At 44.2% G+C, this 19,190-nt stretch overlaps 2 pseudogenes; both read right to left on the minus strand.

The window, feature by feature from the left end:
• Positions 1-431: 431 nt before the first annotated feature.
• LOC116355121 (uncharacterized) lies at positions 432-550 on the minus strand (annotated as a pseudogene).
• A 359-nt stretch (positions 551-909) lies between these two features.
• Positions 910-1,028, minus strand: LOC116355110 (uncharacterized; annotated as a pseudogene).
• Positions 1,029-19,190: the final 18,162 nt, after the last annotated feature.

The following is a 19,190-nucleotide window of genomic DNA, read 5'->3' on the forward strand; positions in this document are numbered from 1 at the left end:
CACCTTTTCAACTGCCACCGTTAATTCTTTGCCGTATTTCATTACTCCATGTTTCTTCCTTTGAGCATTTTCTTTGTCCTTGTCCATTCCGTTCGTCGTTGACATGTTGTCTATCATAGAAATATAAGAAGAGACCCAAAAACTCTCCCACAAGCAGCAAAACTGCAAGGGGGGAAAAAACTAACCAAACTTATTCAAATACAAAAATCAAAATTACACATCGAAAAGCTGTCAAGCGAGCAAACACACAGCGCAATCACCTACACCTGTCTCACTTTCCTCACCGGAAGTGCGTATTCAGGCTGGTATGGCCGTAAGCCACTGAAAAAGAGTTGGATAGACGATTCCAAGTTTATGGGACTCAAAAAACTGAGGAAGTGGAATAGCCATTCCATTATATTGTTGTGTTTAGAATAGCATACTCTACAAAAAGCTTACAGCACCTGGTATTCCCAAGCTGTCTGCCAACCAAGTACTAACCAGGCCTCATCCTGCTTAGCTTCTGAGGTCAGACGAGATTTGTCATTTTCAGGATGGTATGGCCATACGTCACAGAAGAAGAGTTGGATAGACTATTTCAAGTATATTTAACTCAAACTTTGAGGAAGTGGAATCGCCATTCCATTTTAAAATGGCCATTATATTATTATTGTGTATAGAAGAGTATACTTGACTGGGCAATATGCTTACAGCACCTGGTATACCCAAGCGGTCTCCCAAACAAGTACTAACAAGGCCTGCCACTGCTTAGCTATCAAGATCAGAGGTGATCGAGCATGGTATGGCCGTAAGCCATATAAGAACTGTTGGATAGACTATTTCAAGGTAATTTAACTCAAAAAAATTGAGAAAGTGGGACAGACATTCCATTTAAAATTGCCATTGTTGTGTATTCTCAACTGGGCAAAAAGCTTACAGCACCTGGTATTCCCAAGAGGGCTCCCACCTAAGCACTAACCAGGCCTAACCCTGCATAGCTTCCGACATCCGAGGAGAACGGGTTATTCCTGGATAGTATGGCTGTAAGCCATTGAAGAAGAGTTGGACAGACTATTTCAAGTTTAAGTAACTCAAACTTTGAGGAAGTGGAATAACCATTCCATTTAAAAATGGCCATTATATTATTAATGTGTATAGAAGAGTATACTCGACTGGGCAAAAAGCTTACAGCACCTGGTATTCCCAAGCGGTCTCCCAGCCAAGTCCTAAACAAGCCTGACCCTGCAATGCTTTTGAGATCAGACGAGATTGGGCATATTTCTTTTTTTTATTAATAAAAAAAACTATTTTACAATATTTAAAATGCAATATACAAAAACCAATAAATACGACACAAGACTAAACATAGGCAGGTGAACAATTCACCCCCTATCAAATAAAAATACCAAAACCTTCATACAAACATTGCATACAAAATTAGACAGATTAAAAGCAACGCCTATCAAAACAATGTTTTCAAAATTATTAATGATACCTCCCCAAAGCTTTGCACATCTAAACCCATACACCAAACCCCCGTCCTCCCCCACAGCAATGAATCCACAATATTTCACATACACCCTCTCAAAATCCCCCTGCCTAGACCTATGCATCAGTCCCACAACCTTCCTGACCAAACCTTTAAACACCTTCCACACTGTCACCCTCTTTCCCTCATACCTTGCCAAGTTCCTCCTTGAATACACAGCATACCTTGCATGTGACAACATAAAATTGAAAAAGTCAATTTTCACCCCCTCACATGCTGACCCACTCCATACAATACCAATCAAACCTACCTATCAACTCTACTCCCCAGTACCTTTCTAATATGTCCCTCAATCGCACATAGAATCCAGCTACATTAACACACTCAAACATCATGTGCATCAGATTTTCATCCATAACTCTACATACGTCACACACACAAGACACTCACCATTCTACCTGATGCAACACCACCTTGGTAAAAACCTGATTGTACCTCACTAGCATATTCTCCCACAACCGCTCTACATCCAACCCTGGAAACACTTGCCTCCACAATTTCTCAGATGCAGGCACATTGACCTTCTTGGTAAGAAGAGCCCCGTAGAAGACCCTCACCCGGGTAGAGGATAAGGCCTGCACAGACTCCACATTTCACCTGCATCTCAGGCAAGGTCTCTAAAACATCATTACTTAAGTCATTGTCCAGCAGCCTCACCCACTCCACTGGCACATATTCCTTTATCCTCAACTACACCCCAGACAGAATCTAAGATCGCCTGATCAGGCAGGAACCCCGGCACCACCTCATACCTCAAGTCCCTCACTCTTGTTATACCCGCCCTCATACTCTCCAGCATCTTACCCTCAGATTTCAGCAGTGGGTTCAGAAATACCGGTCGATTCAAAATCACCCCGACAGAGTCACACACATAGCTGATCTGTGGTAAAAACTCCGCCCAGGCCCTGAACATCCCCTGATAAAACTCAGGCACCTCTGCATACATGCTAGGCTTTAGACACATTAACAATGCATAGTCTCCGCAACTTCCACTTCTATTCAACCAATGCCGAAAAAACTCATTCACCCCCTGACCCTCCACCCTATACATAAACCGTTGCACTCTTTTAACCCGCATGGCTTTTAATTTAACCTCCAGATCCACTAATCTCAACCCACCCCCATCATAATCTGCTATCATCACATCATGAGCAATCTTCGCACCCTTCCCACCCCACAGGAAACCAGACACTACATTATTAATTTCTTTCAGAGCCCATAAAGTATACACATATTTTGACATCAAAAGAGCATTCACCACCACCACTTTCCCTCTCAATTTTAATTTCCTTTGTTTCCAGTACTTCAAAGTTGACTCATCTACCCCAATATTCACACCCCAAATTCTCACATGTTCCGTAAGAGTCTTAAAAGGAATGTTACATGTAGACACAACCATATCAGCAGCACATAACATTTTAGATTTTTCAACATTCACCTTAGCCCCAGGAGCCCTCCAATACACCTCAAAACACGTCAAACAATTAACTCCCTCCATCCCACACACTACAGGTGGTATCATCAGCATAATGATGCAGCACACTAACGCCTCCCCCCGGCAGGGCCACTCCATGCACTCCTCCATCACGCTTGACAAAAGCAGCCAAAGGCTCAACTGAGATGCTGTACAGCAAAGCAGATGGTGGACAACCCTGCCTAATAGACCTGCCCAGGGGAAAGGGATCAGTCAGCACACCATTACACTTAACGACAATGCAAGCTGACCCATACAAAAGCTTCACCCATTCTCTTAGATGAAGCCCAAACCCAAATCTTGCCAAGGTCTCTATCAGGAACCGATGCTCCACACGATCAAAGGCTTTATTCAGATCCAGACAGAGCACCACCCCACCCACATCCCCCATATGCCTCACTGCATCCCGGATAGTGCAGAGGGTGTCAACTACATCCTGCCCCTTGGAACCCCAACGCTGCTACCCATCACCTTTTTCAACCGATTAGCAAACACCTTATTGTCAGAGTTCAAAAGGGTTATCGGTCTGTAGTACTCAAGTTTCAGTCGACTTCCGTTCCCTTTATCCATCACAGTCAACACCCCCAAAGCTAAGGATTCAAGGACTACACTCTTCTCCATACACACATCATCAGTGGGGCTAGGATGTCACTAAACTCATGGTAAAACTCTGCAGTAAAACCATCTGAACCCGGGCTCTTATTCAAGTTCAGGCCTGAGATAGCAGCTTTAACCTCTGCCAATGTAAAATCAGCATCACACATCACCACATCAGTTGACACCCTAGCCTCCATTGTGTCTAGCACACTCCCCATACACCCCCCAAGTAAATATACCCTTATAAAAAGACTGCCCTGTATTCAGGGTGATTGTCTGTTAGTTGCTTGTGTCAGCACAGTTCTCATTAAAGCTTCACGGTCATTATTCGTTTATTGTTTTGTATAGTTTGTATTCAGTGTTCAGTGATTTCTTTAATTAAAAACTTCATCATGAACACATACCAGGCTGCATTTTGGTCCGTTCCTTACGACAATCGTGACATGAGTAGAAGGTGTTGACGTAGGCAGTTGCATCACTAGGGGTTGACTGCAAGCATATTAAAGCAACTTGGACCCTTTCCTATTTTGCAGAACTTACTCAGAAACATGCGTGCTATGTTCCCGTTGTCAACTTCTGTCTGCAATTGCATTAATAAAGGTTTATGATTGACAAGGAACAAGGAACCTACCCCAACAGAGTCCACCGGACTACAGACACCTTCGGGATCTCCACCGCACCACCAGAACCCGAGGCCAAGCGCCTCTCCAGGTGCTTCACTCGCACTCCACGCTACACCCGCCTCGCCACCAAGAACGCCCTCCAACTCCACATCATCTAGGGTTGAACAGATATCCTCACCCTTGGAGACCTCCTTTCCCACAGGACAAGGCCCCGTCTCTTCTTCATCCTCCATCTGTCCCTGGGACTCCCCAATGCTGATCTCCTCCCCAGATTCCTCCACCTCACTCTCCTCCACGAAACCATCTCCACTGAAGACCTGAGATGACAAGCCAGGAGGTCCACCACCATGGGAACAGGAACACTGCACGACACTCCCGCAACCAACACAACTGCGCTCTCTTCTCCCATTACACTCTCTTGCGTAATGCCCCTGCTCACCACACTTATGACAGGAAAAATCAGGGCACTCACGTAGCACGTGTCCTGGCTGAATACAAAGCCTGCAGACCTTGACCTGGCGACCGTGTCAGCGTGCACTGCGCCCGGCCCACCACAGGAGTTTAGTGCGTGATGAAACAAGGATATCCCTGCCGGCCAAACCCTCCCCGAACCCGGACAACACTGGGCCAATTGTGTGCCACCCCATGGGCCTCCCGGTTGCGACAGAGCCTGGACTTGAACCCAGAATCTCTAGTGGCAATGCAGTGCCTTAGGCCACTCGGGAGGCCCCATACAGGAATCATTAACCTCATCGTTTTTAAATAAGCATGCATAATATCTCTACCGTATCCAGAATCCCCACTAAATCATTGACATTATCACCCTTATCATTAATTAACTCCATAATGTAAGTCTTCTCTTGCCTTCTTTTTTCTAAATTCAAGAAAAACAAAGTACATCTTTCCCCCCCCCCGCATATTGCACTCTACTCCTTGCAATCGCTGCATAACATTTATTCTTCTCATATTCAACAAGTGCATCCTTAGCCAGTAAATAATCCTCCACCCCATGATCTTCATAATTTCCTAAACACTCAGGTTGATATTGAATCTTCTGACGTAGGTCCCTCTTCTCCCCTTTCAAAAAAGAATTCCTCTTAACAGCATATTTTATAGTAAATTCCTTACATTTGATTTTCAGCTCCTCCCACCACAACCCCATGTTCTCCTCCATTAGCTGCTGTCCTTTGGCCCGCCCAATACAATCTGATATTATAGCAATATAGTTTTCCTCCTCTAGCAAGCTATTATTTAAACACCACATTTAGTAGGTGTCTTTTACCCCACAATAAAATACCAGAGCAGCATGATCACTTAGAGCATAAAAAATATATTCAGGATCATGTATTAGATGCTGTACATTCTTACCTGTTAAAAAGTTATCAAGCCTGCTTTGTTTCACCTTATTTAAACTATTTTCTAGAGAAATCTCTCCTCCCAGGTTATCATAATCTCCCATAACTGGTAACAGTTCCTTTCGTGAAGTGTCAGGGCGGAATTGCACACTACTCGTCGCATCTAAATCGACCTAACCGCACATTTAAAATCCCCAACCAAAATTGTATAGCCATTACACAGAACGAAATGCCCTGAAAAAACCCTCCCTCTCCTTTACTACATTCGGGGAATACACATTAATTATACAATAGGCAACAGAACCCACTGAAAAATCTACAGCAAGAAGTCGACCTTCCCGCTATCCGTACATTTTCCACAGTTTCGCCACCCCACATGCACCCACTACCCCATGACTAACAAAACATAGAGATATGTCCACACTCTACTCACAAAATCCATAGACAAAGGAGACCATTTGGTCTCCTTTACACATATAATATCTGTATCTGCAAATGCCAGTAACATATTCAGCCCCACTCAACCCACGTGCATTTAAAGAAAATATCTTTATACCTGACATTAGTAACACAAGCAGATGCCATAGAGTGCAACTCATTCCTTCTTTTGAGCTTCTTACTGCACTTCTTATACTGTGTCAATATTCTCTTTTAACATAGTAAAGTCTGGAGCACTTCATCATCCCCTGATCCCATCAGACTGTTAGGAGAAATTGGAGCATTCCCTGCTCCCTCAGCAGGTTTGACATTCTGAACAGTCACATCAGGTTGTACATCCACCATTAGAGGCTCTGTGCATGGGTCCTTGCCACACTCAGATTTCTGTAAGTCCATCTGAGCTCGTCTAACCCTTGCATCTTCCCCCTCCACACCCTCCAATGAATTTATCCAGTCTACAGCAATGTCCATACTGGATCCCAGCTCCATCATCACCCCCATCTCTGCATACTTGCTGGGACTTCTCACCCCTTCATGCATTCCACTGATCCCCTCCATATCACTCTTTTCTCCCAGATCACTTTCCTCCACACACCCTTCCGTAGACACTGAGCCTCTCTCATTTACGATCTTAAGCCCTTCACCCACACTTGCCCCACAGAGTTAAATGAGTCAAATTGATGATGCAAGAGCACCCCTAGTAGACAAAATGGGAGAAGACAGAATAACGACGATGGAATTAAGGATGTGTGTGGAGAGGTGGTGGGGTGCAGAATAAAATGAGCCAAAATATGAAGTCACGGTGGGATGCAAAAGGAAAGGAGCGTTTAATGGATGGTTTCATGATTAATGGCGAGAGACATGATGACAAACAAACTAATTAATAGTCTCGTTTATGAACTTGCCGGTTTATATCGAGGACGGCTATACTGGAGAAACTGCGCAGCTGGGGTGTAGCTGCCGTCTAGGATATCCGAAGGAGAGTTTGGCCGGGGACGGAGATCGTGGATGAAACGATACTGTAAGGTGAAGTTCACTGACACCGTGCAGTCTTTGCCCATATTCCACAAAGTTTGAGACACTGGAAGGTGGCGAATATTTCAGGGTGATTCATGACAAACGGGTCAGGGAGTGTCACTTGTGTATTCAACCTGGACATATTTTAAGACTACCCTGATTTTAGTTGTTTGAAGTGCGGAAACCATGCGAGAGAATGTGTCGGAGTGAGGGATAGGGCAGTTTGCGGAAGTTGCAGGATAAGAACAGAGTAGTACAAGTGTGGAGAGGTTTTGGCTGTGGAGAGAAGTCAAGTACTGATTGATGAAGCAGCTGTATCACCGCTTGGAGAAGAAAATGATAGAGAAGAGGATGTGGTGAAGAGCGGAGATGACGGAGCAGAGGGGCGGATGAAATAGGGAGCAGCATGGATTCAGAGATGAGAAGAGGGAGTTTTCAGGAGGGAGGGAGGGATTGGGCTGGGTGGAGGCACTGGGGACGCACAGGTTTTGGGCGGAGGCTCGGCTCTTGTGGGTGCCTCGGGAGGAGGTGAAGTGGAGGAGAGTGAGATGCTGTCAACGATACAGGTGACAGAAATGGATACAGAAAGCACAACTGACATGGGAAAGAAGAATTTGAGTTGGTTTGATGAGATGGATTTAGAGTTGATCTCGGATACAGACGACACTGAAAAGATAGCTTCCCCTTATCCTCTCTACAGGAAGAGGAAAGTGGCGGCTGGGGACGTGAAAAAGGATGGAAAAGGGAAAAAACACAATGAAGGTATATTTTTTAATTTTATGTCCCTAAATGTAAATGGACAATGAATACATTTCAAAATATAGTTATCTTTAAGCCTACAAGAGACACATCGGGACAATGATTGTGTATTGAAAGTCAAAAAAGTGTGGAGGGATTTTATGACTAATGGTAGGGGGAATTCTAGTGGCGTCGCTATTTTATTAAGGAAGGATGTGGTGGACAAAATGGTAGATATACATGATGATAACAATGGGAGGATTTTAGTTTTAGATATGAGTATATGGATATGATTTTTAGAATTGTAAATGTTTATGCACCAAATAACGAAATAGAGCGTGAGGTTTTATTTATTGAAGTGAGATGATGGTGTGTGGGAAATTGCATTGTGGTGGGGGATTTAATGTGAAAATGGACAGATTAGATTTGACAAGGGGAGCTATTTTTAGAAATGATGCTTCTAAGGGGGTTTTGAAAAAACTTATTGACATATGGAGAGATAAAAATCCCGATAAATGTGAATTTTCTAGAAGGCAGGTGGTTTTAGGGGAATTAAAACAAACTTGAATAGATTTGGTTTCAGTTAAAGAACGTTTAAGGGATTTTATGGAAGATATTCAACTGGCTCTTGAGGAACGGCGTCACTGGTTAGAGGGTTCGGTCCTTCCCTTCATTGTGTGGATGGATCACAAAAATCTAGCCTACTGTCACACCCTGACCATAGTTTGCTTTCTATGTTTTGGTTGGTCAGGGTGTGAGCTGAGTGGGCATTCTGTTTCATGTCTAGTTTGTCTATTTCGATATGGTTCTCAGAGGCAGGTGTTAGTCATTGTCTCTGATTGGGAACCATATTTAGGTAGCCTGGGTTTCACTGTGTGTTTGTGGGTGATTGTTCCTGTCTCTGTTTGCACCAGATAGGACTGTTTCGGTTTTCACATTTTCATTATTTTGGTAGTTTTTCATGTATAGGTTTCTCCTTTATTAAAATAACATGAATCATCACAATGCTGCATTTTGGTCCGACTCTCCTTCACCACAAGAAAGCCGTTACAGAATCACCCAACCACAACAGGACCAAGCGGCGTGGTAACAGGCAACATGGACCTATAGGGGAGGGCAGGAGCAGCGTGACAAGAATTTCTGGACCTCTCGACGGGAGAGGATCCTGGGCTAAACCAGGGGAGTGTAGCCGCCCCAAGGTGCAGCAAGAGAAGGAATGGACATGGGAGGACGAACTGGACGGTGAAGGACCCTGGGCTCAGCCTGGAGAATATCGCCGCCCCGAACTGGAGGCGACGAAAGCAGGGAGGCGCTGGTATGAGGAGGCAGCACGGCGACGCGGATGGAAGCCTGAGAGTCAGCCCCAAAAAATTATTGGGGGGGGGCTCACAGGGAGTATGGCTATGCCAGGTAGGAGACCTGCGCAAACTCCCTGTGCTTACCGGGGGGCTAGAGAGACCGGGCAGGCACCGTGTTATGCAGTGGTGTGCACGGTGTCCCCAGTGCGGGTGCATAGCCCGGTGCGGTATATTCCAGCTCCGCGTATCGGCCGGGCTAGATTGAGCGTCGAGCCAAATGCCATGAAGCCGGCTCTACGCATCTGGTCCCCAGTGCGTCTCCTTGGGCCGGCTTACATGGCACCAGCCTTGCGCACGGTGTCCCCGGTTCGCCTGCATAGCCCAGTGCGGGCTATTCCACCTCGCCGGGTAAGGTTGGGCAGGCTCGGTGCTCAAGAGCTCCAGTGCGCCTGCACGGTCCGGTCTATCCAGTACCACCTTCACACACCAGCCCTCCGGTGGCAGCTCCCCGCACCAGGCTTCCTGTGCGTGTCCTCGGCCCAGTGCCAGCACCATGCATCAGGCCTACAGTGCGCCTCGCCTCTCCAGCGCTGCCGGAGTCTCCCGCCTGTTTAGCGCTGCCAGAGCCTTCCGCCTGTTTAGCGCTGCCAGAGCCTTCCGCCTGTTTAGCGCTGCCAGAGCCTTCCGCCTGTTTAGCGCTGCCAGAGCCTTCCGCCTCTACAGCGTTGCCGGAGTCTCCTGCCTGTTTAGCGCAGCCAGAGCTGCCAGCCTGCATGGAGCAGCCAGAGCCGCCAGTCTGCAAGAAGCCGCCAGTCAGCCAGACTCTTCCAGGTCAGCCAGACTCTTCCAGATCCGCCAGTCAGCCAGACTCTTCCAGATCCGCCAGTCTGCCAGACTCCGCCAGACTCTTCCAGATCTGCCAGACTCTTCTAGATCCGTCAGTCAGCCAGGATCTGCCAGAGCCTTCCTCCTCTCCTGTGCTGCCGGAGTCTGAAGAGCCCCTCTGTCCCGAGCTGCAGAGGGGCCCTCCCCTATAGGTTCGGGTTTTGCGGCCGGAGTCCGCACCTTGGGGGGGGGGTACTGTCACACCTTGACCATAGTTTGCTTTGTATGTTTTGGCCGGTCAGGGTGTGAGCTGAGTGGGCATTCTGTTTCATGTCTAGTTTGTCTATTTCTATGTCTGGCCTGATATGGTTCTCAATCAGAGGCAGGTGTTAGTCATTGTCTCTGATTGGGAACCATATTTAGGTAGCCTGGGTTTCACTGTGTGTTTGTGGGTGATTGTTCCTGTCTCGGTTTGCACCAGATAGGACTGTTTCGGTTTTCACATTTTCATTATTTTGGTAGTTTTTCATGTATAGGTTTTTCCTTTATAGGTTTTTCCTTTATTAACATAACATGAATCATCACAACGCTGCATTTTGGTCCAACTCTCCTTCACCACAAGAAAGCCGTTACACCTACATCCAGACCGCCAAACGTCTGAACTCTCGGCAGGCGGGCATTGTTTTTTGGAAGATACAACTTCACTCACTTATCGCCCCGGATCTAAGAATACCAAGCCTGACACCCTCTCCCATCAGTTCACCGCAGACAACAAGTTCCTTCCAAGCTAGAAACCATTATGCCATTCTCCTGCATCATTGCTGCTGTCTCCTGGGAGATTGAGTCCAGTGTTCGTCAGGCTCAGCAGAACCAGCCTGATCCTAGAAACGGTCCTTGTAAGGCTCTGTTTGTGATTCAATTCGTTCTGATGTTCTTCAATGGGCCCATTCTACACACCTCACCTATCACTGGCATGAACAGGACTGTCGCCTTGCTGCGTCAGCGATTTTGGTGGCCCACCATGGAGAAAGAAGCTCGGGAATTCATCTCAGCCTGCTCGGTCTGTGCTCGGAACAAAACTTCCACCAAACCTACATCTGGTCTGCTTTGTCCTCTTCCAATACCCAGCCGCCCCTGGTCACACACAGCTTTGGACTTCGTCACTGGCCTTCCCCCATCGAATGGTAACTCAGTCATCCGCACTATTATTGACCGATTTTTCAAAGGCTCACTTCATTTCCCTCCAAGCTTCCTTCCTCCCGGGAGACTGCATGGCATCCCTAGTGACATTGTTTCTGACAGAGGACCCCAGTTTACATCCCAGGTATGGAGAGCCTTCTGCACAGCTCTGTGTATTAATGTTAGCCTTTCGTCTGGATCTCACCCGCGGGCCAACTGAAATACGCTGTGTTACTTCTGCTAACCCTTCCTCCTGGAGTGCCCAGCTACCCTGGGTGGAATATGCCCACAACACCCTCATCAACGCCTCAACAGGTATGTCTCCCTTTGAGTGTGCTATGGGTTACCAACCTCCCTTGTTTCCTGCCCAAGAGGTCGAAGTAGCAGTGCCCTTAGTCCAGGACCACATGTGCCGTTGTCGTCGCACCTGGAGGAGGGCCCAGGCTGCTCTTCTTCGTGCCTCCACCAGGACCCAATCCCAAGCTAACCATCGCCGTGCTTCAGGCCCCAGTCTACACTCCAGGCCAAAAGGTATGGCTTTCATCTAAGGACTTGCCCCTGAAAGTGGTTTCCAAAAAACTAGCTCCCCGATTCATTGCCCCCTTGGAGATTGATCGTGTCATAAACCCCTCTGCTGTTCATCTGAAACTCCCAGACTCTCTAAATTCACCCCACCTTCCATGTATCCTTAATTAAATCAGTCTGCTCCAGTCTCCTGTCCCCTCATGCAGCTGCTCCTCCACCCCCTCGGCTCATCGACGACCATCCTGCCTGTATCGTCCAGCGACTTTTGGATGTGCGCCGTCGGGGTTGCGGTTGGCAGTATCTGGTGGACTGGGAGGGATACGGGCCTGAGGAGTGCTGCTGGGTGCCCCGTCACCACATTCTGGATATCCACCAGATTCCTTTCCCTATGGCTTCCACATGGTGTGAACAGTCTTTAGACATAGCTTCAGCCTTTTATTCGGAAAAATGAGCGAGAACGATCACATCGCGTCAGTGGATGGCTGGGTGCCCCCAGAGTTTTGCATGCGCCAACAGCTTGGAGCAGACATTTTCTCTCTCCTATTGAAAAAGCTACGGTCCGGTTGAAATATTAGCGATTATTTATTGTAAAAACAACATGAGGATTGATTATAAAAAAATGTTTGACATGTTTCCAAGAACTTTACGGCTACTATTTTGAATTGTTGTCTACCCGTCGTGACCTGCACGAGCCTGTGGATTACTAAACAAAACGTGCCAACCAAATGGAGGTTTTTGGATATAAAAATTGTGTAACTAGGAGTCTCGTGAGTGCAAACATCCGAAGATCATCAAAGGTAAGCGATTAATGTGATTGCTTTTCTGACTTTCGTGATCAATCTACTTTGCTGCTAGCTGTTTGAAAGCTTTTTTGAAATCTGACACGCCAGATGGATTATCAACAAGCTAAGCTGTGTTTTGCTATATTTCACTTGTGTTTTCATGAAAATTAAGTATTTAGTAATTTTGACAAATGATCCCACGCCAAGAAGTTAATGTGCAGTTAGGTCGGTTAGATGTGACGAGTAGTGTGCAATTCCGCCCTGACACTTCACGAAAGGAACGTATCAGTTATGGGAGATTATGCTTTTTGGAGAGAATGTTAAACTGGGAGGAGAGATTTCTCTAGAATGCAAATAATTTTAAATAAGGTGAAACAAAGCAGGATTGATTACCGTTTAACGAGGAAGAATGTAGAGCATCTAATACATGATCCTGAATATATTTTTAATGCTCTAAGTGATCATGCTGCGCTGGTATTTTCTTGTGGGGTAAAAGACACCTAAATGTGGTGGGCTGTGGTGTTTAAATAATAGCTTGCTAGAGGAGGAAAACTATATTGCTATGATATCAGATTGTATTGGGCGGGCCAAAGGACAGCAGCTAATGGAGGAGAACTTGGGGTTGTGGTGGGAGGAGCTGAAAATCAAATGTAAGGAATTTACTATAAAATATGCTGTTAAGAGGAATTATTTTTTGAAAAGGGAGGAGAGGGACCTACGTCAGAAGGTTCAATATGAACCTGAGTGTATAGGAAATGATGAATATCATGGGGTGGAGGATTATTTACTGGCTAAGGATGCACTTGTTGAATATGAGAAGAATAAATGTTATGCGGCGATTGCAAGGAGTAGAGTGCAATATGCGATAAGAGGGGAAAAGATGTACTTCGTTTTTCTTGAATTTAGAAAAAAGAAGGCAAGAGAAGACTTACATTATGGAGTTAATTAATGATAAGGGGGATAAGGTCAATGATTTAGTGGGGATTCTAGATATGGTAGAGAGATTATGAATGCTTATTTAAAAAAGATGAGGTTAATGATTCCTGTATGGGGCCTCCAAAGAAAAACAAATTGGCTCACGGCTGAATCAATCCCTGCTGTAGGGTCTAGTAGTAGCTCCACTATGCCCTATGATAGGCTAGTTGTAATTCTGACACATTGTTTATAGCTTTGCCACTAGAGATTCTGGGTTCGAGTCCAGGCTCCAACCGGGAGGCCCATGAGGTGGTGCACAATTGGGTTAGGGGAGGGTTTAGCCGGCAGGGATACCCTTGTTTCATCGCCCACTAGCAACTCCTGTGGCGGGCCGGACGCAGTGCACGCTGACACAGTCGCCAGGTTTACGGTGTTTCCTCCAACACTTTGGTGTGGCTGGCTTCCAGGTTGGATGGGCATTGTGTCAAGAAGCAGTGCGGCTTGGTTGGGTTGGGTTTCAGAGGACGCATGGCTCTTGACCTTTGCCTCTCCCGAGGCGGTACGGGAGTTGCAGCGATGAGATGAGACAAGACTGCAACTACTACCAATTGGAAACCATGTAATTGGGGAGAAAAAAAGGGGTGAAAATACAAAAAAGGGTGCTTGGTCATGTGGATGCTAAGATAGCAGAAGCCAAAAATATGTGCGATGCAGATATGAGTCTAACTGACATTGCCATATTTGATGGCCTAACTGCAGAGTTTTCTAAAGCTTGTGCATATTTGTTGGCTCCAATTTTAAGAAAATTATGTGAATATAATGAAAAGACTCAAGTGGTGCCAGATTCGCTGGCCACAGGAGTTCTAACCATATTGTGTAAATCTAGATAATTATCGACCGTTGACACTTTTAATTTGTGATAAGATTTTAGCCAAGGTCTTAGCTAATAGAGTGAAAAAAGTTATGGGTGGGGTAATATCGGAGACCCAGGCATAGAGTGTACCATATAGTGTGGGACCAGGAAAAAATTGTTGGAATACTTTTCTCAACACAATGATAATAAAATGGAATGGTTATTCCACTTCCTCAAAGTTTTGAGTTACATAAACTTGAAATAGTCTATCCAACTCTTCTTCCGTGGTTTATGGCCTGACTACCCCAGATCTCATCTCAGCAGAGGGAGACAGGTGTTGCTGATTGTGCTGAGGTTGAGTGTTTGCTCCAGAGTTTTTTTGTTTGAAATGCAATCCCATTTTTGTTTGTTGGTGTTCTCCGGCAGAATATTGCTGTTTGGGGGACTTTCCTCCTGGCGTTTATTTTTTTCCTGGATGGATACAATGGCTTCGACCCATGCAGACACAAGGATGACGAGCAAAGGAAATATTTATAATGGTTCTACGACTAGACAGATGCAAAATTATGAAAAGACCTTAACAGTGGCTGTGGACATTTTGGGTGAAGAAAAACTTACTATGATGGAGTTATTTAGAGGGATTAAGGAATTTTGTGGACTGGTGTGCGACTGTTGGTTCAAAGCATGACAATGATCCCAAACACACCGCCTGGGCAACGAAGGAGTGGCTTCGTATGAAGCATTTCAAGGTCCTGGAGTGGCCTAGCCAGATCTCAACCCCATAGAAAATAGTTGGGAGTTGAAAGTCTGTGTTGCCCAGCAACAGCCCCAAAACACCAGCAACGGTGTGTGAAAACCTTACAGAAAACGTTTGACCTCTGTCATTGCCAACAAAGGGTATATAACAAAGTATTGAGAAACTTTTTGTTATTGACCAAATACTTATTTTCTACCATAATTTGCAAATAAATGCAATAAATATCCTACAATGTGATTTTCTGGATTTTTATTTAAGGTGAAACAAAGCAGGATTTTTAAAGATCAGAGGCCTTTCTCATTTTGTCTGTCATAGTTGAAGTGTACCTGTGATGAAAATTACAGGCCTCATCTTTTTAAGTGGGAGAACTTTCACAATTGGTGGCTGACTAAATACTTTTTTGCCCCACTAAGGGTGCAATTATAAGAAGTAAGGCAAAGTATGTTTTGGAGGGGGAGAAATGTACTTCCTTTTATTGGTTTAGAGAAGAGTTAACAAAGGAGAACATACAGTATATTAGAGACGTTGAAAATGTAAAGGGTGAAGTTGTAAATGATAATGTAGAGATACTGGAAACAGTGCAGAAGATAAGAGTAAATGAAGTTAAGATGCGATTAAGGATTTACAAGTAAATAAGAGTCCTGGAGTAGATGGAATAATTGTAGAGTTTTATAAAATATATGGTAGTCTTCTAGCACCTATTTTATTGGAAGTTTATCAATATATGGAGCATAAGTGTTTCAGAATCTATGGGGGTGTTTTGTATGTGTAAAGGCAGATTTCCTCCTCTTCCTCTGAAGAGGTAAAACAAGGATCGGACCAAAATGCAGCGTTGTAAGTGTCCGTGGTTTTAATATAAAAACAATATAAAAACATGAACACGTCTACAAAACAAGAACCGTGAAAAACAGTCCCGTGTGGCACAAACACTGACACAGTAAACAATCACCCACAAAATACCCAAAGAATATGGCTGCCTAAATATGGTTCCCAATCAGAGACAACAATAGACAGCTGCCTCTAATTGAGAACCAATCTAGGCAACCATAGCCCTGTCAATTTACCTAGACAGGGCCAGCCCCATAAACATACAAAACTACCTAGAAAGGTCCCAGCCCCATAAACATACAAAACTACCTAGAAAGGACCATAAAATACAAAAACCCTAGACAAGGTAGACGCATAAATCCCCCATGTCACACCCTGACCTAACCAAAATAATTGTAAAAAACAAAGATAACTAAGGCCAGGGCGTGACAGTATGAGTGCCAATGTGCACTTCGTGGTTCACGATCGTTATATATCTTTGTTGTTTTGGAAGTTTCACTATCATTAAAATGTGGAACTCTTCTCACGCTGTGCCTTGGTCCAATTTTTCATACGACGTACGTGACAAATACGCCTGATCTTGGAAGGTAAGCAGGGTCAAACCTTGTTTGTACTTGGTTGGGAGACCGCTTCGGAATACCAGGTGCTGTTAGCTTTTTGCCCAGTTGAGTATACTTGCTTACGTATGGCTTACAGCCATACCATCCTGAATACGCTCCTTTTTGGAATTTCAGGAAGTGGATGAGCAGCAGGTGGCTGAGTGTTTGAGAGGATATCGTTTTTTTCAGGTTTATTTGATACATAAGTTTGAAGGTTTTTCTGAATGTAGTTTATTTTCTTCTTCAACATTTGCATCATTATCCCCCAACGGTGTGAGCTGTTGAGGCCAATTGCACATAGCACATCACCCACCTTGCAATCTGAGCAGAGGGAGTACAGTGCCTGGACGTTTTATATAATTTTATAAGGCATATCTTACCTGGTTTCTAAGTAGCCTATACAAAATCCGACCATAAGCTAAACATTTCCTCATTAACATTATGAAATTGAAACCAGCATTTTCTCTTCTATTGGTTTTCAAATAAACTTTATTTTTGATGTCCAGAAGCCAAACACGCAATCATATTATCAACCCATGCTAGTTGTTAGATCTTTTTACATTTCTCAAGAATATTTATATCCCGGTCACATGAAACTTCTCGCATTTCAGGTGCCAGTTCGCTTTGGAGAAGATGTTTTCCCACCTGTTACATTTTTTGAACATCACAATTACAGGCAACTGAGTTGTGCGATTGCTGCATTTATAATGTGAATAAATAATAGTTAACATTAAGCTAAACGTTCTGATCAGTTGTATCTGCCCCGTGGGCATTGCTTTAATTACAGGGTGTGTATGGATTTTGTATATATCATCCCAGAACTGGCCCAGTCTGTTTCGACCGGCTATTATTTCGAGCCCTGAATCACTGTAGAAATTGTTGTTGTAACGGTTTTCTTTAGGTGAAAGAGAGGCGGACCAAAATGCAGCGTGGTTGTTATTCATTGTACTTTAATAAAAAAACTGTACACGAATAAACTAACAAAACAACAAACGTGGAAAACCTAAAACAGTCCTATCTGGTGCAAAACACAGAGACAGGAACAATCACCCACAAAACCAAACACAAAACAGGCTACCTAAATATGGTTCCCAATCAGAGACAATGACTAACACCTGCCTCTGAGAACCATATCAGGCCAAACATAGAAATAGACAAACCAGACACACAACATAGAATGCCCACCCAGCGCACGTCCTGACCAACACTAAAACAAGGAAAACACACACGAATGATGGTCAGAACGTGACAGTTGTTAGGTTATCGTGTTGAATTGTGTCTTTTGTACTTGATTATTGATGTGCCTGTTTAAAGTGCGCATTTATGTGGTCTATTAATTTGCGCCTGTGTCATCTCGTTCTTGACCATAGGACTGCTTGGAAAATATGTTCTCAAAGGAATTATCAAGGCCTCTTTACAGCCGTTTTGCCCATATCACATGGTATATAGCTATTTATTTGGACATAAATGTAATCCTTTTTGTCTACTGTGTTCTTGGACTCAAACGTTAGTTATTTTTGTAAATATATTAATCAAGCACTGCTCTTAGCCTATAATAAAACCTTAATCGAACCAACTGCACACCTTCTGCATGTGATGTTTGTTTCTCTGTTCCTTGTTTGTCTCTTTGTGCTGGAGTTCTTTTAAGAACTTGATGGTATATCAATAGCATAATAAACTTGACATTAACATGAATCTTCTCTTCATTTTACCCACAAACAAATTCACCTTTAGTCAAGTATAGCATATTGTTTGTTATTGCCAGTATAATTTACCTAATAACCTTTATTTTCCAATCAAATTTGACGTTTACACTCATTTGGTGAGGGTAATTCAAATCGTTTAGTGAAACATTTGCTGTTGGATGACCTCAAATAAAGGTATTTTTTATGTCGTCTGTAGAGCGGCCAGTAGCATGCAGATTTGACATGCATCGTCCAAAGGGCGAATGCGATCTAATGCTGACGTCTCGGCGACATCTTGCCAATGTGGAAACGCTCTCCATACTACATTGGCCCAATGTATCATGTATACATCGGGCCGACATCGGCGAGATGAATGTGCTGTCTGGGATTTATAGATATACATTCAGATTGGTCATGTACATTGAAGGACATGAACACTTTTACATTGCTAGAGGGAAATGCTTCTCAACTACTGGCCTTGGGACACCACACAATTTCTCTGGTGTAAAAATGGTCCAATTCACACACTTATCAAGAGAACATCCTTGGTCATCCCTACTGCCTCTGATCTAGCGGACTCACTAAACACATGCTTCGTTTGTAAATTACGTCGGTGTTGGAGTGTTCCCATGGCTATTTCTTAAATTTAAAAAACAAGAAAATCGTGCTGTCTGGTTTGCTTAATATAAGTAATGTCAGGTACATTTTAGCAATGACGTTTACTTTTGACACTTAAGGTGATCGTAGTCAGGCGCAGGAGAGCAAAATAAGAGCAAAATAAGTGAGCAACATACTTTAATCAAAAAATAAAGGCACAAGGTAACAAATACTCTTGACCAATAACCAACGCTAAATATTACGCACGGGTGAACACAGCACCCGTCGAAAAACCAGCCATCAATAAACAGAACTGAACAAAGACATACTCACGCACAACAAAGAGGTTTAAATAAATAAAAAACAGGGTTAAATACATGAACATGTAATTGGGTAATGAAAACCAGGTGTGTAGAAAATAAAGACAAAACCAATGGAAAATGAAAGCTGGATCAGTGATGGCTAGAATACCGGTGACGTCGACTGCCGAATGCTGCCCGAACAAGGAGAGAGACCAACCTCTGCAGAAGTCGTGACAAGTATATTTAAAACCAAATACTTTTAGACTTTTACTCAT

This window comes from Oncorhynchus kisutch, linkage group LG19 (genome assembly GCF_002021735.2).
Source record: "Oncorhynchus kisutch isolate 150728-3 linkage group LG19, Okis_V2, whole genome shotgun sequence".
NCBI lineage: Eukaryota > Metazoa > Chordata > Actinopteri > Salmoniformes > Salmonidae > Oncorhynchus > Oncorhynchus kisutch.